The sequence below is a fragment of the Venturia canescens genome, chromosome 1 (assembly GCF_019457755.1).
Source record: "Venturia canescens isolate UGA chromosome 1, ASM1945775v1, whole genome shotgun sequence".
Lineage (NCBI taxonomy): Eukaryota > Metazoa > Arthropoda > Insecta > Hymenoptera > Ichneumonidae > Venturia > Venturia canescens.
Genome location: NC_057421.1, coordinates 14904006 through 14927385, shown reverse-complemented (window position 1 = coordinate 14927385; position 23380 = coordinate 14904006). Strand labels below are relative to the sequence as shown.

The following is a 23380-nucleotide window of genomic DNA, read 5'->3' as shown; positions in this document are numbered from 1 at the left end:
TACCATCTGCAATATTTACTATGATAAAACTAAAAATTCGGAAAAATATTGAAAATTTGACAGCGCGTTACTGGAATAAATTTTTTTCGTAAACTTGTCCCCGCAGTCAAATGTATCCGCGGTTAATTTTATAGTGAATTTCACGCTAAATATTACCTCTTCGTTCAATTCTCTCCGTCTAATGGGAGCAATATTTGTATGTGTTAATCTACAAAACGTAGCAGCATTTCTCAATTTGTAGTGGACCGAATTTCGTACGTCGATCTAAAAGAACAACTTTGTCGAGGAAGAAACAATCTTGGAAATTTAGGGTAAAACATTGCTGTGACTTAAAACGATAGTGTATGAAAAATGAGTCGAGGCACGTACAAGTAGTTTTCTTACAATTTAAATACTAATCCGAAATTAAGAGGAACGGGGGACAGCTAGCAAGGACGCAGAAGGACGATATAGCGGAGAACACCCGAGGCGAGAAAAATTGTTTTTCATCACTTTAACTTTGCTGAAGTCCAGCATCGAATTAAACTCGGAGGTCGGCACACCGTTAAAATGAGAAGAGAACGTTCTTCTCCATGTTTTTTGTCTTAATACTCTTCGCGCGTTCTCCACGGCTTTTCCATTTCTGTTCGTACTTTTTCTCACTCTCTCTCTCTCTCTCTCTCTCGGTCTTTTTCTATCTTCGTCGGTAGTTCCGGGTTTGAGGCTCTATACGTCTTACTCTTTCACACAGCTTCTGATCTCCCCTCTCTTTTGTGTGAAAAACGAGGTAGTGGACGTCGTAGTCCCACACGGAAGTGGGTTACCACCCCTCGTCCCCCCCCCCCCCTCCTTTTACTACGTCTCGGAGGCACTTACCATTAAAAGCGCTGTTCGCGACAACGGCACATCCAATTATAAGTGCGAAATTCATTGTTCGTCGGGGTGGCCCCGTCCTTCCCCCTATTTTGTACCGCGGGTGGACGTCGCGTATTCCTCCAGCGAGCATTCGCGAGGGTTGAACGTCTGCCAACTAGCCCGCGGCAGACGCGCGCGCGAGAACGACTGAGTTCCGTAGTGAGAATTACCCGCGGCGCCGAAAACCTCGTACTTGGGTTAAATTTCAGCTGTAAATTGGCGAATGAAGCTTTGCCACTTGAACGGATGCCTGAGAGCTTCGGAGAGTGAAGAGAAATTGAAAATTACTGAGAATCAAAAGCCGAACAGTTATTTTAGCTTGGAGAATTCACGTCTAGTCTCTCGGAATTAATAGAAAAACATTGATCCATTTGATCAAGCCACTTTTACATTGGAATAATATGGAAGATTGAACGAAACCGATCTCCTATGAATTTTTATGCGCTGCCCAGTTATAAAAACTAGATTTTTAAACAGTTCTACAAAATTCTCATGTCAAATCGCTGGATGTGAAGATAGATACGAATCTTATATCGAATGAGCGAAGCGACGGGTTACTCGGAGAAACATAGAAATTTCACTGGGCTGGCGAAGTTGAACGACAGCTACTCGTCGTTGTACTTATTCAGGTCTTTCGGTTCTGCAGTGAAAATAAATGTATGCCCAAGTCTTTTATTCCAACAGATTTTTATTTATCTTTCTCTTCTTATTTATCGTTTATCTTGCATCCTTTTCTCGCGTGCGCTTCGGATGAATAATTCAAGCTGGAGCAACGGTGCGCTGAGTATCTCTCTTTTTCCTCAGCATGAGCGGGTTACCACCGACGAATATCGGGGAGTGGTTTTCAAATACTGTTTGAAATCAGCCGTTACTTTCCGAGAAAATGCAACTCCCCACGAACGTACAAACCTCGAACGCAGATGTTGTGTTCTTACCTCATTCCCTTCATCTCTGTTTCGTGTTTCAAAGATGCTGTCTCGATTTAATTCCCTTTGCTAGGTCTCTCTACGAGATCAAATATTTGCGGGACCGGATGTATGAGATGTCGAAATCTCCCTTAATTATGTGGCCTCAATCTTTTTCACCAAGCTTATTACCATCGAACGAACACTGTTGTCGCTGCCGAATTAAGCAAGTTGAGGCTGTACAGTCATTTTTTTACCCAAAAGTTATGATCTGTACCTTTCAAAAGTTAGGCCAGTTTACAGTTTGGCAATGTTGCATACACTTTAAAGAAGAGTTGGGGAAAAAAAGACGAAAAACTCGTGAAAGCTCTGTCGAAAACACGAACGGTGACGATCCTAGCCTCAAACAACTGCACGGGAGACAGATTATTATTAATATAATCTCAGCAAATCTCCTAATAAATCTGAAAAAAATGCCATTATTCAGCAAGCCTTGCTCGTGTTGCCCAAAAAATTTCATATATTTAGCATCATTTTTAACGGAGATATCACTGAATGTTTCTTGACTTCCACAAGATTACATGTTATTTGACCCAAATTTTTATTGATTTATCTCAACATCGACGCTCCTAAACTGTCTAAAAATTTAACTGATTTTTTTTTACACTTCACTTTATAAGATGCAATCGGTTTAAAAGCGATGACATCATTTTCATTGCAATGCCTCAACTTCCTTAAAGAGTTTTATAGGCTACAAGAAGCGAAATATATTTCGAAAACTTTTTCGGAGAATCAGCTCGATCACAGCTAGAGAAAATGAATCATTTAATAATCTGTATTACTATATAAAAATGCCGGGGGCTCCTAGCAACCCTCCTCGTTCTCTCCAAGGAATCTTTCAATACCGAGATGTATATTTTCATAGCGTAACATCAAAATAATTTTACGAACGTTCTGAATTTCATTACGCAAGCTGGCATCTCCATCTATTCATCTTCTTACGATATCGCTTTGCTCAAAGTATTCTTCCGTCGAATGCAAAAACCTTTTATTTTACGAAGCTATAATATGTAACTCAAATCAACAGACAATCTCACTAGTTAATTATGGAAAGGAAAATGTGTGCATACTTCCGAATGATTTCTGAGCCTCACAGACAGAATTTTTTCCAGCAAATAACAGATTTAAAAATCCAGAAATATCGAAGTAAATAAGATCGTAGAAAAAAGTACGTACGTATTATGGTAGATTTTATGGCCAGGAGGGATGTAAACAAATGGAAGCTAGAGAAAAAAATATTCTGAAATTGAAAAATGCGTATTTACCAGTGAGTATTTACTCTCGCGTACCTCCCCGAGAACTGCTGCATGGGGTATGTTTCATACACGCCATTTTCCGATAATGAGCGCATGAATTCTGAATAGTCGTTATTTACTCATTTTCACATCGTGAAAATTGCTACCTCATCGATTTTCCGATTTGTTCATTCATTACCTTGGTTGTGTAGATGATAGAAAAAAAAATAAACGGTAATTTCTCAAATCGACAGAATTGATATATTTTTAGAGTCTCCGCAGTCTCCTGCGGGTCCGATTGTAACGATCACAATCGGACACCCTGTATAGGAGAGTCGTATTAGCAGCAGAAGAGTGGCTCGAATATACGAGCGTTTGTACGCGTTTTTCCGTTCGTTCGGCGCACCTACGTTGGTATGACCATTGCGCGGGGAAACCGCAAGCGTATTCGGTCTATGCAGCGCAAGCCTTTTGGGAGCATCAATATCAGTGGGAATACAACTCTCGTCTACCGGTTGTGCATTGAATGTGCAGCGAGGCTCGTCCCACCCCCGAGAATCTCGTGCCTTGTGTGGAGGTATAAGTGAAGTTTTTGGTGAGGCTGCTGACATGCGCCGGTTACAATCGGTATGCCAGAATTTTCGTAGCAATAGTGCTAGCAAAAGCGAATCCCGAGGGTTCGTTCATCACCATTGAAAAGCGGATAGCCGCTCATTTATATACTTATATATATCATTAAGGTATGAACAGATGTGAATCTAAGAAGCGGATCCAGGAAAAAGAGAAAGAAGGGGGTTTGGTCAGGGAAGAGCACATTGCATATCCGGTGAGCGAAACGAGCTTTTTCTCCTATCTATTCGCTAGAACAATTCACCCGGCGAGCTACGATTTGCTGTGTAGCGAGCGGAGCAAAGCGAAAGAGCAGAGACCCAACAACAAGAGGCGCGCAGCGCCGAGAAATATACATTGAAACGTATGAGTGTGTGTGTGTAAGCTCAGTACACGTGAGTGCATCTGTAGGAGCCGTAGTATAATGAGCCACCGGCCGACTACCGACGCGTGGTAGATTTCGTTCTATAAGGAAGAGCGTGTTTGCTCCATATATACGACGAGTAGAAAGAGCTCGGTACAGACCAACCGGGAGAATCGGGCTGGTTTGAAACAGCAGAGTTCCCGCACTGTTTCCTCTATATGGCAAGTCCCAAGTCGAGCGTCCTAACACCGGCGAAATATGCTTTTGTGTGATCGTCGAAATTTTATGCTGAGAATGAACCACCGGCAGCCGGCACTCCGGGCATTAACTCCGACGGCTCGCGGTGAGGTCAAATCGCGATCAAGGGCTTAACGGTTATTCGAAGGCCGGAATCCCAGTAGTACCACTACGTGACTGATTTCCTGATACGATTTACTCCGTCATTTGTACTCGTGCGTATGTGTGTACGTGTGTACACTCTTTACGTACTATACAATTCTCACAAAGTCCATATCGAACCGCGCGCGATTTAGAGCATTCTCTTGATCCTTACATGCTCACAGGAACGCACGCATACATTTATGCGGAGTCATCACATAGTGGATATCATTCGATCCCATTGATTACACCCTTGTACCCGGCGCTTAGGATCCGCCAAAGGTGCTGGTATTCATGTTCAGGAACTTGAAGCTATCCAGAACACTTTTATGGCTACCCTCAATTGCCTCTCCTCCTCTCTCCCGAAGTTCAAACCGCAAAAATCTATTGGCAGAATCATTGTTATCCCAGCATTAGGTATAATTGGGTAGCATCCAAATGCCTTCGGGAATACGGTCGCGAAATACGGCACTGCGTTCCAAAACGGTACTGGATACAAATGGACGAAACAGCGATAACTGGTAGAGGCAGCTCGTAGTATTTCCTGAATATTGAACGATTCCGAAAACAGGCCATGATTTTCGGGGTTTCAGACACAGTATTTCCACTCAGCGAGTACCTTTCCCATGTTTCACCTTAATTGCTTACCGAAATTCGCTTTGATGAGAAAGCACTAATGTTAGTTTTATTACTAGCCTTGTTATTTTTTTATCGTTCGCACGATAGTGCTACTCGATCGACGCCATGAATCAATTATACTAGACGAGTGTGAGTTTAAAAGTTTAATTGAAAAATAACCGTCAAAGAAATTGATGAAGATCGAGCAGTTGAAACGGGGCACCAGAAGTTTCACGCTGGATAGTATTAACGGCACCACTAAAGTTGCAACCGATGAGGAAGAGGGGCCAGTTACAAGGGACAAGGGGAGGGAATAAAGGTGCTCTCGTATACAATACGTGCAGTAGTACGAAGCGGTAGCTGTGAGCGCGGCCTCGTCGCTTCCATAATCCGTACACACGGAGAAGTAACGGGGAGCCGTAGGCTCTCACCCTGCGCTTGCGGCAATTAGCTCAGGAGCTCGCGCAGGAAGTACGCGGACGAACGAGTATTCCGCGAGGGTAATGAGCGCCAGCGGTCTTGTTTATCGTTCCACGATGCCGGTACTTCCAGAGAGAAACAGAGAGAGGATTAAATAACCGAGTTGAAGTTGGAGCGAGAGATCAGATACATAGATACAAATAATTACATGTATGCAGGCGTATAAATCGGAGAACTATCACGCCAAGAGAAAACCACAGGTCCTAAGAAGCTTAGATACCTGCGTGAGTATAACTGTTGGAAAATTCCGAGTTTTATAAAATATTCCTGTGTGACAAGGTTAGTAATGTCTTTTCCCAAGAGGAATAGCCCCGTCCTACGAAGTAGTCTTTCTTGAAAGATGACGAAAAAATATATCAACAGCATTTTCGATGCATTCGCCAGTCGTTCCGAAAAAGTATTTTCGTCGGTTTCACAAAGATATTTGCTTTGAATTGCACTTATGAAGTATCGTTTTTGCGATACGACGAACCGAGATCGGGAACGAATCCTGAGTGGAAAAAAATCCCAAATGGTACAGGTGCCAATGGAGACGGATAACTGTTGGAAGTTTCGTGTGTCATGAAAGAGTTTTGGGTTTAAAAGAACATGGAAATGCTTGACCCTTGTGAAGAAAAACCGGTAGTAGGAGAAAAAAACTTGATAGTTGATATTCTATGTAGATTGACGAGAACACGAGGCATAAAGGGAAGGGAAGAGTGGTCAGAGCACCGGATGCCATAAACACACGGGATGCAAAGTGCGAATAGCTCAGAGCAGCGGTCTCTTCGAGCTGCTAACAGTAATCCGGCTTTGCCAGTTCCCTCCGTTCATTCTCATTTTGTCGTATAGCTGTACGTACCTTCTATGTATTTTCCACTGCACTCGTATACGTACGAGTACGACGCATGAGTTTTCCACGAAATTGACAGACCGGGGATTGGATACGGCAGCGATGCTTGTAACGGATCAGTCAGCTTTGTCGAAAGTCCGTGAATACATGCACGGGATGCCTGGAAAGTACTGCTCAGGCTATGAAGTAATCCAAAATTCTATTGGATATCCTGCTTTCTATCGAAAATTACTCCATCCAGCATCACTTGTAAAACGTTCGAGATATTTGACGGAATATGCACTTATGACTGAGATTAAAGTGCGTCAATGGTCCGGACTAGCAGGCTCTCAAAGACTTGATTTCATGCCACGCTTGACGAAGTACGTTATTCTCTGCATTTCTCATACTAAATTAAAAGGAGAGTAAAGTGATCGAGTGTTCATTTGCTTTGTTCAAAAAGGGTTGTTGTCACGAGCACTGATTCACGATGGAATGCTCGCTTCTCGGATTAAAAAATGGACGAATCTCCACGATAGATAATAAATTACTTAAAATATTATAAAGTTTCACTCTACTCGATCTCTTGGTTACCGGTTGCTTGGAGAGTGAGCGTTACAAACGTGATTTTGCCGTAGATTTCTCCTGTTTTTCGATGTCAATATTTTGTGCTTTGCGATCCGGTGATCGTGGCAGGTACTTGCTTTTTCCGTTTTCGAGTACTTCTCCATATTCCTTCGGGTTTTACAAGCTTGGTGTACGGATCAAAAAGCTGCTCGACTCAAAGTGAAGTATCACGTGACACGTCACTTGTGTTAGGGAATCAACAAAGTCACGTGTACTTTGAAGTACAACGCAGCACACCATCCTGTAGGATTTCCGAATCAAAGTGTCAGTAGGAAAAATATTTATGGAATTTTTTCGCAACTTAATTCTAACCGTGATTATCGGAACTGTGAATGCATCTCAATTTCCGTGAAGTTGTAAACACGAATTATTGACAGTTTCGACCACAATGACGAGATTCAATAGAATTTTCATGATAAAAAATTCATTTTCATGATCCTGCATACACAACAGAAACAGACAAATTTTTTTTATCCACTCTTTTTTGTGGCAAATGAAGACGCTTTTCTCACCGATGATTTGAGCGATGTAAGCAACGAGCGTTCAGTATATACTCGTAAAAAGTTTCCCCAGCGTAGTAAATGTGTAAAAAGTATGGAATCGATTCGATCCCTCGTTGACATATTTCATGATTTCCTGTTACTTGTTTTTGCGCATTGGGGCATCATGATTTCATGAAAAAAATGCGATGAGAGTAGGTTACATTGATTCTCAACTGGATGGAAGAATGTCTGGAAATTGCCTTGCTTGATCATCCATGTAGGAACACCATGACGCTGATAAAAAAATAAATAAATAAAACAAGATCACTAAGAGATAAAAATGAAAAGCACTGATACGAAACGATTGAGAAACGAGAACTCGAACCCATCCTTTCACAAGCGTTCGCGTGGATCAATTCGAACTGACAGCTTTTAATGTTTACTTCAGAAATTCGATTGTGGCTGGCTACTCTCAGCAGGCTTTTCTTGTTTACGAGTCTCCCATCAACGTGTGGGTTTCACAGACGCCCGTGCAAAAACCGTTTTACCACGAAAAATGTCAGAATTGAGATATGAATATTTCAGAAATCTGTGCTATCACTATTTTCATGGATGCCTAAAAATTCCAAGGTGAGCGCGATGACCGGCGTTCGCTTCTAATCGGAAATAGTCGATTTAATGTTCTACAAAGCACACGTCCTTGGCTCAGTACGCTCGGTACAATTATAAGAAATCATAATAAATGAGAAAAAGAGTTATATCCTGCGAGCTCGAGATAGATGCAGGCATATCAGGTTGTAGCTTGGCATCGTAATGCATGGCTATCATAAGCTTGCCGACGAAGTGAGAATTAACGATATACGGATGAGAATAATATTAAGGAAGAATAAAAATTTCTTTAGGAATGGTACGCTTCGTTGACCCCTTTCTCTTTCGATACCTGCTCCGACGTAAATTTATAATGAAACGTACAAGACATAATGGCGCGGCCAGGTATACCGAATCTGGTATGATGCGAAAAGGGATGAACGACAAGAGTGGATGAGAGGAAGTGGAAGAAGAGGAAGAGGATAGAAGGGAGAAGCCAACGAAGCGATTTATCACGAACGCGATGTGATCAGGCTCGCCTACAGCGTTGGACGTTAATAACGCTTCGCGGATCACTAAAAGTCCCTATCTTTATAGTTCCTTTACTTTTTCTTTTTCTTCTTCTTCTTCTTTCTCGAGTTCGCTTCGCATTCACAATTTCTCTTCTTCACTCTGCGGACTCTAGTCGCTCTATATATACTATTTTGCCTACAGCCTTCTTCCCTCTTGTATACATATAAACGTGTATCTGATGCATCGATGCATCGCTTTTGCTTTCCTGTACCGGTGTACCTGCTTGCTCCATGTGCGCGTTCTTTCCTCCTCCCTTCGGACTCTCGGTACATGCATACCTAATAAAGCGAACACCCGGCAAAACTGCATCGTTCAATCGCCCCCCCCCCCCCCTCCTTCTACTTTCGATCCACGAGCTTAACAGTTCTCTTTTTGTTCTATTTCCTTCAATCAACTATGCGTACCGCCAGCACAAAAAAAAATGCTATAGCGTAACAACTTGTAGAAGCATACGGCCTTTCGAAAGAAAACTTGCAAGGTCGATCGCCCCGTGACTCGGTAACAAGACTTGACGTCTGTCCATAATACGATAGGAAGCGAGACCCCATACCATTGAAGTTTCTTTTGAGCTTTAAATATATTTATTTCATTTACAAGCATCGCTGATTAAAACTGCTTATTTTTAAAAGTTTATCGGTACGGTGGAATTTCTCAAGTTTCTTTTCACTCTGATCGTACGTGCAGTGAATTTTACATCGATGCATAAGAGTTTACGCAGGGTAAAGAAACTTGATTAAAAAATGATATTTTTTGACTCTTGTGTATTTTACTGGTTCTTGCTGTTCGAAACTCACAACTTGATTATACTGTAATGCTGGCCAAATTTGGCCAGGCTCGAGCTGCGTTTAGTCGTACGTTAATGATTATGGAAATAAATTCAAGCAACTAATTATGTGGTCTATTCCACATCTCGTTTATTCCACCATTAATTACCCTTTCGATCGTTCTGCCTCGATTAGTGATGTGCTTTATCAGCCAGTGTTTATTTGCTTTGCCGATACACGTTTTGCGTTCGCTCATCCATAAATAGACATCGTGTTTGGAAACGATTGCATAATACAACGAACAAAACGGTGACTCTCTGCAGTTTATTTTCAGCAATTTTATTCGCGAATCGTACGAAGCTTTCAGCTATAATGTTGCATGCCTCGCTTCACGTAACAATAATTCTTCATGCAACCGAGTATGCATTGGAAGCACTTCGACACCGAAACTCAATGATCGAAAGGGCCTTCATATTTTGAGAGGCGAACTCGTTCCATTATCAGATTCTGTGAGAAACGGACGATGCCCTTTCTGAAAAAGTTAGGCCATCGAAGGCTCGCTGGTAAACTTTGCTAAGGCTGCAGGTAGATTTCTTCTTGCCGGTGTAACCGCTACCATTTATCTACACCATCGATACAGTCCACCCTCGAGAATAGTGTATCTGTCGGTTTAATCTCTATATATGTATCCGTCTTTCTCCCTTTTACTCTCGCTCGTAGAGAGCGATTGAGCCCATGCAGCCGGACTTGGGACTTGAGCAAAGCACAGGCAAGTGCGGCTGCATGCAGCGAGTAGATGGCACATAAGAATCTTGCGAACATTCACCAGGCGATTCACCCCCCATCCTGTGTGCTCGCAATGCATACCAGTGCATATAAGAGAGCACAGAATCCCGCAGATTGGTGTTCGCTCGCATGGTACCCAAGCTCGGAACTAAGGCGCTATGTACAACAATCTTATAGCGATTGCCGTATTGGCTGTGCCCGTACAACACTGCCGGGTTCGACGCTCGACAGAACTCTGAGGCATAAGACTCAAGATACACATGCAGATATAACACTGGATATTCAACAGCAGGCATTTGTGGAGCTCGGAAATATCCGGCAAAATCTACTGGCTTCGAGATCAATTCAAGTTAGACGATGAACTATGATTTTGGTGTGGCAATTATTTGAAATTTCGAACGGTAGACAATGTTTTTGGGAATCTATTTAACTTATCGAGTTAGAATCAGCTCACTGCTCTCTCCTTAGTTCTCTTCCTTATTGCTTTGAGCTACATTCGATCTTGTGCCAAATCAACAAAGTTTCACGAATTAAACTTCTCTGATCAATTCCCCAATTTTCCCCTTCAATAAGCGACAGGACAATGTCCGGAGGTTCAGTTCTGCAAAAGTGCTCGCATGTATTCCAATCAACAGTAAGAGAAAAGAGGAGGGAACTCGGGGGAGAAAATGAAATTGCTGATGTTGCTATGAATGAATCGAAACGTAAAATTATGAGAGTTTGAGATGCGCTTTCGTCCCGGGTCTGAACTGTTGGAACAAACCAACGAATGAACTGAGCTAGGGAGGAAACGAAGCGCATACGACCGTACCATGAGACTCGAAACCAACGTGCAACCTATAGAATCCACTATCGAGTTCGAGTCTCGCTCTCTCAACGAGTTGGCAAACTGTTCCCTCACGCGAGTTAGTCAGCAGGATCGCATTCGGGAAAACTCACTTCAACGATGACCTCACTTTTACTACTACTTCTTCTTTTTCTCTTCCTGCTGCTCTTCCTCTTTTCGTATACCGAAACGTACCAGCGCTTTTACAGAACTAGGCATATAACTCCTCCAAAAGAGTTTGACCATTGAATTTTTTTCCAGCCTGTTCCCCCTTACTTTTATGACGACTACGTCGAGAATCCTCGTATACATGCTACCTTCAAATTTCTATCAGCTATCACGTTTTCTCTGATACTCCACTTCTTTTGCGATGAAACAGTTAATAATGAGCACTGAGACCCCTGTTCTCTACTTTAAACCGCCAAATTTCTAGTGCTCCATACTTCTGATAAGCAAACACTTTTTCAAGCGTATCTTCTAATTAGAATTTTATAAACGTATCGCATTAAATTATTGATAAAAATCGTGTACTCCGGATTTTAATAATCATTCTCATTTCTATGTGTCTGCTTGGCAAGTGTCTGGTTATTGGAGTTACCTCGACGCACCTATCTAAAGTTGATTCAGTTTTTAATTTTCACCTCGTATGATTCGACGATACAACGAATGATACTGTCACTGATATCGAAGACAACAAGAAACATTCGTAAAAGTGTGATAATATTTGACGATTTAGTTTCTCGTGTTTGTGCAAGGATGCATACCATTCGTTCGTTTCTTGTGACAGTCAACGGTGCTTTTCTCTTTTGAAATTTCAAATCGAGATTTTCTTCATTGCTCTCTAGGGAGCACAGAAAGAATGAAGGGTCTAGCGGTTGAAACGGGCCACAGTTGTGTCGAAGAAAAGTCACAGATTGGACTTGGATCGATTTTCCTTGTGGCGGTTCGTAGCGCGATGGAAACTATTTGTTTGTACATTACGTACGTTCACCAACACGTACATTTCACCTTTTTCAATTGTTCGCTCCTGAACGTTGTTCTCTTATCTCATTCCACACTGAAACAACAACCGCATTCTTACATGTTTCGCAATAACCCTACGCGTACGATTCAACTGCTCAATAGTGTGTTTGAAGTCGTAAAAAAGCCGCTGATCGATTTGCTTATAAGAGAAAATACTCGGTTTTCTTCTTATCAAAAAACTGTGCTAAATGGAACATTTCATTGAAAAGAAAGACATTTTCAAGAGAATCCAATCTTCGGATTGGGATAAAACTTATCATCATTTCTGACCTGAATGGACAGCACCATCTGTAGAATTGTTCTGTCGAGCTTGACTTACCTGAAACATAATAAAAGAAGAATAATTTTAATAGTAATGTAAAAAGAAACGAATCTCCCTGAAATCTTAGAGAGAACAACTATCAATTTGAATTTCGAGACGTTCAATTATGAATTCTCGTAGACGGTGTATACACGCAGAGTATTTTTTTTTATAATCCTTAGGTCTGCGTGAAAAATTCCATACGCCCATAGCCTGAGATAATCTTACCGAAGGGATCGATTAAAAATGTATGTGGGGCTGGTGTGAGCACTCACGAACCTTCAGCAACGTTAATTGCCTGCAACCCGTATGGTGGTATTTTTGCACTACGTGTTTATCGCTTTTTCTCATGGTCTTTTTAATACCCTTCGAGGTTAGATTTTGGCTTGGGACCCTAAATTAATATTAATTCGAGGGTTCTCGTCGATAGCTGATGTATAGACCGGTGGAGTTGGTGTATAAGAAATACCAAAATAATAATTTCACTTCGCTATAATCATCGTGGAGCCTTTTCAGAGCTCTTTTTTTCGCGTTCCAATACGTTTTTTTTTTCATATAACTTTAGAATTTCAACTTGAATTATTTTTCAAGCAGAAGCGAAAATAAAATATAAATTTCTAAAAACTCTCGATGAATGATTAAATAATGCATAAAAATCTTATTCGTTAGAATAAATATTGCTCCATGTCAAAATATGCAAATAATTTAGGACGCCTATAATCTTTCCAGACTGTCTTAAAACCACACGATTTAGCCTTCAAACTTCGAGCCCTACAGCCAATGTCGTTTTCAAACACAAAAAATACCTAAGAAGGATCTCCGCATCACATAATAGCAATACAACCGACTTAATTAGTGGTTTTACAAGTGAGATGCCCAAGGGTTGAATTCTCGGTGGGAATTTATGTTTGGCTACGGATGAGTAGCGAAAAAAAATGACTCATTGTCGAGTTGGCCGAAGAATGGTAGAGACGAAGAAGATGAGCGAGCGAAAATAAAACTTCTTAAGTCTTCTCGAACAAGCTTTAGCTGGTGAAAGTTTTGAAATGTTCATCTCTTTCTTCTTAATTTACTGCTCCTTGAAATTTGGGCTTCAATGATTTTGTGGATTAATTAGAGCACAGGATTATTATTTTCAACCGCAAAAAATGGGAGTTCCATAATCTCTACCATACTTAACACGTTATTAAACGGTTCATTTTCTCTTGACTTGATAAATTGCTCTCCAGGGTTCATCGATCCTTTGTTACAACGTCATCAGCCTCCTCAAGGTCTTTAAGATTACTCACTAAGAGCTGCACTTTTGTTCGATTCACATGCCTCTTATTTTATACCCATCCCGATGTGGCATTTCTTGGAATTGTTCGATATAAATTCACGTGCACCTTATGCTCCTGATATACATGCGTAAGTTAGTCTACACCGTAAATATAATCCGGATACCTTGAGGCATCTCATAGTTACTCGACTACGTCGAGATTGGCAATATGGAGCATCTCCTTCTAAGGATCTCGCGTTCTACACTACGAAGAACACCCACTGACTGTGCTACGTTATCTAAAGACAGTATTATATCTTTCCTACAACCTCTCAACCATGTATTTGTTATTTCCTGGAGCAGAATATACGAGGCGTTCCGAGGCGTTCCGTTGAAATTGTCAATTATTCAAATCGTACAAAAATACACTGCGCATCCAAACTCCGGTCGGTCGGTCGCTAATAGTATTCAGAATCATTAGATCCACTCCAAAATATGAGATAGAAATAAAAATAGATAACGAAAAATAGTTTTTACTTAATTGGATCAACTTCGAGTGAATTATTCATTGAATCGATAGAAACGAATTTTTATTCACCGGTGCTATCCCCATTTTTACACCTACGTGGATTTATTCAAAATCGACGTATGCATAAGATTCTACGGTTATAGTTAGCCTCTAATTTTAAGGGATATTGATCGGGAGTGAAAAAAAAATTCTTGCTTACAACTAATATTATAGGGCCAAATCATCGAGATGCATATTTATTTTATGAGCTTGCCGAAAATGGTAATTTCAACAGCACCCTTTTCAGCTAGCATAGTAATTTGAAAATGTGAAAGGTTCGCCGACGAAATTTTTCTGCATGCAAAATCTAGTAGACACGGGGCTGCCAAAAAGCGAGCAATCCGCAAGGTCATTAAATCTCAACGTTGACCTGCAACAAAAAAGAAGCTAGCCGGAGAGCGAGAGAGAAAGGGCGAGAAAAGTAGGGAGGGGAGAAGTAAAAAAAGATACCGAAGGAAAAAATGAAAAACGACGGAGGCGGTAACAGCAGCTCTGGTAGAGCGGCATTTCCGTGCACGTGACGCTTCAACCCGGCGGTCTCCGGAACGCTGCGGCAAATTCGCGAGCGGTTACCGTGGCCAATAAAGTTTAGCCTGCCGCAAACGACCTCTCCGCTCCTGTATTCTTTTCCCTCTCGGTATACGCGTCCTTCTTTTTCACCCTTTGCCGCCATCATACGATCCCACGTTCGAGTGGATTTGACGGAAATACGCGACAGATACGCGGCCCGAAACCACACCGGAAACGATGCTGTGATCCTTGCGAGCCTCGATATTCCAAGCCCCCGGCATCGCTCAGCCGTCAGATTGGCAATGTGATTAATTCACAGTATCGCCCAGAGTAAGCGCACTCTATTCTGGAACCTTTTCGCGTACAACATTCAATTCTCATATGCCATTTTACGCATGGTCGCCGTCACTCTGAACGACGCAACTGGACGGCCAAATATGTTGTTAGACCATGAGGGAGGAATAGTAAGGCTAAAATTCATCAATGTCAGACGGCTTCGTAGCGAGAATGTATGTAACTCGTTTTTGTAATTGCTCACTATTCCTTCTTTTTTCGTTTACCTGTGTAATTTAAAAATGGACTTCGGTGCAGGATATGCATAAGACGGAAATAGTACGTCAATTCGAGTGTCCAGACGTCACTTCAGTGAGTGAACGTCTATGCAAAATTTTCACTTTTAGAGAGAACTTTTGTTAAGGCTTGCAATATATAGGTCCAATCACCACCATTCATCCCGCTGCTCCGATGTTTTCGGAGTAAGGCGAAATTTCGCTGACGTCCATACATCCATACATCATCGTCTCAGAGAATTCTTTGCTCAAGACAGATCTCGCATGAAATTTCAGCCGAAACTTTTACAGGCTATTTTCAACTGACAATTTAATATTGCCCTATCGCTGTGGAGATGCGTAATCTAAGATTTTTCAATTTTTTTTTTTTTACACAACCACCTTTTATGCTCTTGGCAGATGCCAATTTTTTGTATCGATGTATCCCACATTACGGACAATCCTTGGTAAGGACTTTCCCGGCTACGTAGAAGTAAATTGATATCAAGTTGACGGATTTATATACGCAAGCGTAGCTCGCCCGAAGAGGGAACCCGAAGAAATTACTATCGATTGAACGTCGTCCGTTTCCGGTGAGCGTGGCGAGTCACGCGACGCCACTCGATCCCCCTCTTTCCACTTTCGTCGTCCTCCTCTTTCTCCTGCTTCTTCTTCTCCTTCTCCTACGTGGCATCCCATTCCGCCTTGCGTATTTCTCACAAAATCACCGACAGAGTTTTTCTTCCATTTTCCGAACGAACAAACGGCGACGAGAGCTCAACATCTCAAGGCGTATTTTCCGTCGAGTCAGAAACTCCAGGAGCTTGTACGACTGGCACGCCTACAGCTTTTGCCCACGAGATTATTTCAAGCTCAAACTACGAACGAATGGCGTGCATGATACTGGACCAGCTCGCCGCGTGCACTGATTCTGATCAACTAAATATTCCGTTCTTTTCGCCACTATGACTCCGCGACCCAAACTCGTCTCTACGACATTCCTTTTCACTTGAATGCCCGAACAATGTCAAAACGGATTGCATCACAAAAAAGCAGCTCATGACAAACTTGGAGGTAAAATTCGAACCAATGATAACCTAACACCAGTCAACAAAAGAATTGCGACGAAGGATTGTTAATATAGCATTACTAAAATCGATTCCAAAGGTAATATTAACGACAATGAATAGCAGGAAATGTTTCAGAAGGGAAAAAAATAGTGAAATAATTGTACAGTATGTTGGCTTTGGTGTGATTTTGAACGTCTGGATCAATTGGCCATTAACCTTGTATATATCTACATTGATGCATCTTGTACGCTTGGTAACGCGTATGCAAATCCTCAGGTTGAAATAACAGTCGGAATAATACATAGATCGGGCGGCAAGTTAGCGAGAGACCAGCGAGAAACGAACGATATATCGTGTTGCTATTTGGTTCCCGGTGGATTGCGGGGGCCATTACGGAGAACCATTAGACAGTCGAGCCGTTGAGATAACGAGCATTAGCCGGCAACGAGCTCACAACGACCAAGCGCTCTTCGCGTTAGGAATACACTGACAAAAGGTACCCAAGAATACACGCACCAGAGAGAAGTGCCAGGAAAATCTGTCGTCCGAGTTCTTCCTGTACGTATAAATCGTACCACACGAATATCAAACTCTCCCTCTAATTCACGGAGTTCCCATTTCCTGCATCACGTTTCCGGCTCTCTAGTTTCATAGTCTCTTTCGTGTTATGAGTCCCGTCGAAAAAACCTACGTACTATGTTACGTTAGGTGCTCATTAAAAAACGAGAAAAGAGAAAAATGGCATATTTACAGAATCATCGGATAAACACACACAGAAGACTCGAGCCACTTAACTTTCCCAAGGTTTTCTCGCTCGTTGTCTAATTTAGTGGCAACTCTTACGTTAATTTGAGTATTATTATAACAAGCATTGCGTTAGAGCGATCGATAGGTAGATTACTATGATTATTAAAGAGCTAAAACTATTGTAATTCTTTGGACAAAAAGATCTTTCGGTCGGTTAATGAGAAGGAATAACCGTTCCCGACTATTTTTCACGTGCAGTGATCACCGAATTCCAGAACAACATTAAAACTCCCTTGGCAAATATGGCTCAAGATCGTAAAAGCCAAATGCCCGACTTCTAATTAATTCTCACTAATTATTGTGGAGTAGAATTTTTTTGGAATTCTGCCACGATTTGGATATTCGTGTAGTCGATGTTCAACGTCCGTGCACCGTCCATTTTTCTTCATGCATAAACATAATGCATGAAACGAGTGAGAACAACGTGATCCTGGTTTAACAGTGTCTGGCTTGGCTGGTGCGTTGCTACTCTCAAGTTGCATTTCGTTACGACGGACAATTGTCGTATAGAAATATACGAGCGTTTGTGCCATGAGGCTTCACAGCTGATTGTTCCGTATTTGGTAGTCCGTTTTTGTCTTCTAGTATGTTGTAATACAATCCACGTTTCAATACTTCCCATCTCGACCCCATAGTTGGTAGGAACCGTCCGACAGTACTAAATACCAATTCATAAATCATCACAAATAACGTCCGCGTCTAGTCTCGTAAACATTGGTTAACTACGGCGAAACAAGGCGAGCATACCGGTTCTGGAATCCATGGCATTGACATGCACGTACATCTTGCCACATAATAAACGTATGTGCATATGCTCAGAGGTACCTTACTGCGCCGTGAGTAAGAGCGGGAAGGTGCTCGAGAGACCATATGCGCCATTGGAATGTAAATTGACCAGCGTTCGTTTGACTAAACAGTCAATGGGGACCTTGGCGTGAACAGGGATGGGCATGAACGATCCTCTACGTGTACCTGGGCCAACAACACTAATACGATCTTCTCTTCCTACACATCATCGGCCTACCTACACCACGCAGCGGAAAGCGTTAGACGGAGTTTGCCTAATGGTTCATTCCCTTTGAGAGGAAAATATATAGCCAAATCCCAGCAGACATCTCTGTGTAACGTACTTGGTCAGGTGAGGCGTGTTATACGCAAGTGCTATCTTATTCACCCCCACACTTCACACATCCCATCGGATGTGTAACCAATCTGTAGATGTTTTTAAGCCGCATGTCCCAGTTGGCCTGACTCGAATGTACCAAGGAACACACGGAGAAATCCCCATTACACGATCTCATGTAGCCAAAGTTTGGCTATTCTTCAAGGTAGTTTATGCACGAAACGATTTTCTTAAGAAAGTCTTGAAATATTGACAGAGCTTAAATGGGTAGTCGACTGACGTGCATATCAAATTTTACAGGATTTGTCTTATTGGTTATTTAGATAAACGTGTTTGAATATAAAGAAAAACACATGGGGTTATAGGGACTATGCGTAAGAAATCGTTTATCTTTCCATACGACGAATGAACGCTTCGCACGAAGTTTATGATTAAGTACACACAATAACAATCAAGTATATAATGAAGGTTTGGGAAAAAAATCGAGACGATTGTCTTGCTAGAAATGAAGATATATTATGTTAAAGAATAAACGAAATTGGTAATGAGCACTCGTATAACCTCACACTTGCTTATTCCGGCATTTTGTTTCTTCTTGGCTTGGCCCATTCCTGTCACAGCCTTCTGTCTTTTCATCAATACTTTTCTCTTGATTCATTTCCCGTTAGGTTTTCCCTTTGCGCTCTCTAATGCGATTTTTTACACAAAAAACCATAGAATTTTCACCAGGGATGAATGAAATTTCTGGTTCAGTCAGTGATGGATCCCCGATTAATTAATGGCTTGTAATTCCATTCGTCAAAAGATAAGTTGAAAGAATTTATTCACATTTTTGAATTAATAACTCTGACGTCAATTTAAAGTGATCGTATCTTTAATTATGGAGTAAAGATCGATTCAATTTAAACACCCATAGAATACGATCCTTCGGGCATGACCTTAACTGCCACAAAAGTCTACATATTTAGATTGGCTTTTCTTCGGATGATTGATGGGCTACTGCGATGCTTATGATATTTCCGTAGCGTCAAAATCTCAGGTATCGTTGTTGTTGATATGATTGAGTCCAAACATGTTGATTCAGAGCGTACGCTCTTCATCTTCATCGCTTCATTGCGACGAACAGTAAATTGTAATTAAATGAAACCTCACAGAAAATAAAATTCACTGCATACGAGTACATCGTAATTGAAAATCTCAAGAAATGAATAACTTCAGGATCCGCTCGACAGGGTACCAAGTTGACTGGCATACTCGTTCACTATCAGGTAGAAACTTTGTTGATAGAAATGCATCCATAAGAGATGAAGCATGAGTGTCAAGAGGTACATTGTGCGCCAGCGTGAGTAATCATTTACAAGATGTAGACGGGCTAAGACGATCGTTATAGTTGGCGTAATAGCGTTGAAATTAAGTGCAAGAGAGATGAAGGAATAGTGGGCGGAGTAACCTGTCACAGGGAGGTTCGTATCTGTTGTCTTTTCACTTGGGTGTACTCGATTACCAATGAGACCTTCCGGCCTAATAAATTCATGACGTTTGCTAACGCGGTTCGCTACAACTTGGGGCCTTTATACCTTAGGATTTTCTATTAGTTGGTATAAGGGTTGAAGAATACATCAAGTAAAGAAGATCGAGGCGACGTGATGGAGGGCGGCAAAGGCGATGACGACGAATAATGGCATAGAAATGTAAAACCACGGTATCTACATTGAGTCGGAATGCCCGAGGTTAAAGAAGGAAAGTACGAATCGCAAAACGTTACATACAGGAGTAGCAGCTCCGAGGGAACTTTGTCCGGAGGTATACTGAATAAAGGCCTAGAAAAGGGAGGTAATTAAAGTAATATAGGAGCCAAATCGTAATAAGGAAAGTTTGAGCTGAGCTACGCCACGACTCTGTACTTCCTCTCCTCAACTCGAGTAACAGTGTCGAAACTGGTGACATCGATCGTTCCTTTTTCAGGAAAAACGTTAATTGCTTTTCGCGCAAAAACTATGTAATACACGGTCCAACGAAACCAGCGTTTAATTATATACTACTAGTGAAACAATGCCAATTGTGAAGCGGATTAAACCATTCACCTGCCACGTCAAATAATTATTGAAACTCAGTAGGATCAGTATTTTATTGAATTATTATAAGAATTGTGTACAAAAAATATTATAACAATTAACCAAAACGTATCGCACGTCATATTAATTTCCGCCGTCTCGTAACTCTCGAGTCCTTTACCAAGACACGCTGACTCGCTTGTAAGCAAAACAAGTAACTTGTTTCATCTGAACAGCCACCGATTTGTTTCTTTTCTCCGATCTTCCCATCAACTCAAAACTCTACGACCCAGGATATGCTCCTGTCCTGGTGCGGTTGATCTTTACAGCTTTATACATTATTGCCTGAAGGCTGCTTGAGTAAATACGGCTATACGAGCGAAACTCCCGAGTAAAAGTGACTTGATCCGGAATAAATAAGAACGTGATGATGGAATAAAATACCGATGTATCAATTATATCACTGTATGCGTGTATATGCCAGGTCGTTTCTGGTGCTCGTATAGGGTGACGTGAACAGTAGCAGCAGAGCAGTTGAGCTTCGAGACTTGAACTGAGAGGAGCTGTATAGCCGGTAGCAAAGGAATGCGTCCGGTGGAAGAAACCAACGCTGAAGGCAGCAAACGACTTTGCCAAGACGTTAAGACATGGATCGGCACAAAAGAGAGGGGCGAGCAAGGAAGATGAGACCGAGGGATGAACAGGAAAAGAAATAGGCGTGTATGAGTGTATACATGTATGGGAGACTGCTGTACCTGGAAAATGAGAAAACGGTCTTTACCTAGATAAAAAGAGATGCTGGCATTATAAAAAGGGCTGGACAGATCACAAGAAATGACCGCAGAAATATGTAGCCGATTGTACACTTCGTACTACGTGTGCTCCGTTCTTAACGAATGTGCTAATCTTCCAACTTTTCTCTTTGTGTAATCATCTCTACTCATTTAGACGGGTGTGAACACTATTTCGTCCCCTCTCCCCGTACTTACTCGTGGTTTTATCCCACTTTTTCTACGTCTCAAAGCCACTAGTGAGCAGACTAATACATTCCTTTGACATCTCGTAGTTTTTCCTTAATTTTTTTCCTCTGTTAACAAAAAAAGCAAACAACACACAAGCAGAAATCAAGGAGACTCTCAAAGAACCCAACGAAACTGGTAGCAGCTATCAAACGCAATGGAATTTAGCGTCGTTTACTGAGGACGACAAGCTCGAGCATGATTTGAAAACGACTAAAAAGACGAGGAGACTCTCAAAGTGAGAAACTGATAGAATGGAAGTATTTCACGGGGGAATATCAAGCGACGCGGGAACGTCGTCGATATCTGTGAGCAATTTAACGAAGAGAGGAAGAGGAGAGAGAAAGATAGGACGTGAATGCACGCACAAATGGTGCTATTAAAATATAGACTGCAAGAGAAAGACCGGAGAAAAAGAAAGAGAAGGAGAGAGAGCAAAGCCAACTGACCATTTCATTCTCGGGCAGGCAGAGCCTCGGCGTGGCGAGCTACGCGACATGGAAGAATTACGGCAAGGATAGCAATAAGATAGATACGAGTTTACCACCCGGGACCGACACAGCGTGCAGCTACCGTATTGCCGAGAGCATCGCGCAGTACTCGTTGCAAGTTGCGCTACACAGTGCAGTATCTCGTTCCCTCTATCTCTTCCCCGGTTCCCCCACCAGCCTCTTAACATTTCACCGTATACATTTCTCACTATCGCGTACGTTATATGCATACCGCGCTATTATGCGGCATGTGTACGCCACGAGGGGGTAAAAGTATAGATTATTTCGATCGATAACCCCGACACTCTCAAACTACCTGGTAAACTCGTACATTCCCCGTATTTCATTTTTTCTTCTTCTTATTAATCGACTAAAGTAGCAATAAATATTCCGTCACAGTAGACCAAAATCGATTAAGATACCTTCACGTGTTTGTTGTTTCGTTTTATTTTTTTTTTTTGACAAATTTTCATGATCCATAGATCGCTGATCGATAACTCGATATAATTCGTTTTATGGCGGAGAAAGAAGAAACGAAGCGAGATGATGCAGGGGGGAAGAAAGACACGGAGCGAAAGCAGCGCACGTTTCCAGGGTATAATTAATACGCGATCTTGCATAAACACGTCAACGTTAAAGCACAGAGGGGAAAGATTATATTATCGATCGAAAGGAGACGATAAATATATACCATTAATTTCACAAAGCTATGGCAAATTTAGCCTTGTCGGCTTTGCTCTCTCGCGCGCGCTCTCCGCAGCCACTGTGTCTATCTTAAGTTAGCTGTATACTGATAAGAACGCGCGTATTTTCTGATAAATAGAGGGCTTCACGGGCGCACCAACGACGAAGGACTGGAAAAAAATCTCCCGTCTATATATAGATCCACGTGAGATTGAATATGTATGTGCTCGTACGCACACATCGACAAGAGCTGACTACACGTGAACGTAGAAATAGCGATACGTATACAGTCGCAGTAATAGTTTCTATCTGACTGTCTGGCTTGCAACTTTTCCCGTCTATCTACCCTCCTCTTGCTCGTGCGCTCCACGATCCCACCTCAATTACCCATTTCTCCGTGAGTTCTGTACTCTCAGTCCAGGACTTGGAGCTCTCTTCGATGTATAGTTATAAAGCTGAAGCGACTTCGCTACCACTGCCACGCGCACGATCGTCTCTTCACCGCTGGGCACAATTTGCATATGCAAATCGCACGATATAAGTAATTAATTCGCAATCAGCCAACGTAATACCGTTGGGTTATACGCGACAGATACAATTCATTAGCGACCGTGATATTTATTAATTAGAGCGAAGATCCCGCGCTCTTGCCTCTCGCAGAGCGCGATATCGCACTCGGGTAATTCGTATGACCTAGAACTTTACATTGTACATTACACTCGGGAGCGTAGACTCTTGCGGTTTTATTAATTACAGGCTCTGCGTTGCGACTTCTACTCTCATATTTTCCTCTGCGAATCAAATCTTATTGTTGTGAAGTTCTTCGATCCCAGTGTTATACAATTACTGCGTAATGGCGATGCTCTGCTGCTCCAAAACTGTGTGTGCAGTCGTTCGATTACGTCGACTTTAACGCGCATTCAC

General features: G+C 41.9%; 2 protein-coding genes across 2 annotated transcripts in view; one reads left to right on the top strand and one right to left on the bottom strand.

Moving 5' to 3' along the window:
- Atg16 (Autophagy-related 16) overlaps positions 1 to 23380 on the bottom strand; it is a 418555-nt gene that overhangs the window by 219432 nt on the left and 175743 nt on the right. The window lies entirely within an intron of this gene.
- Positions 1 to 23380, top strand: part of LOC122407071 (uncharacterized) — a 77242-nt gene that overhangs the window by 35428 nt on the left and 18434 nt on the right. The gene's annotated exons all lie outside the window — the stretch shown is intronic.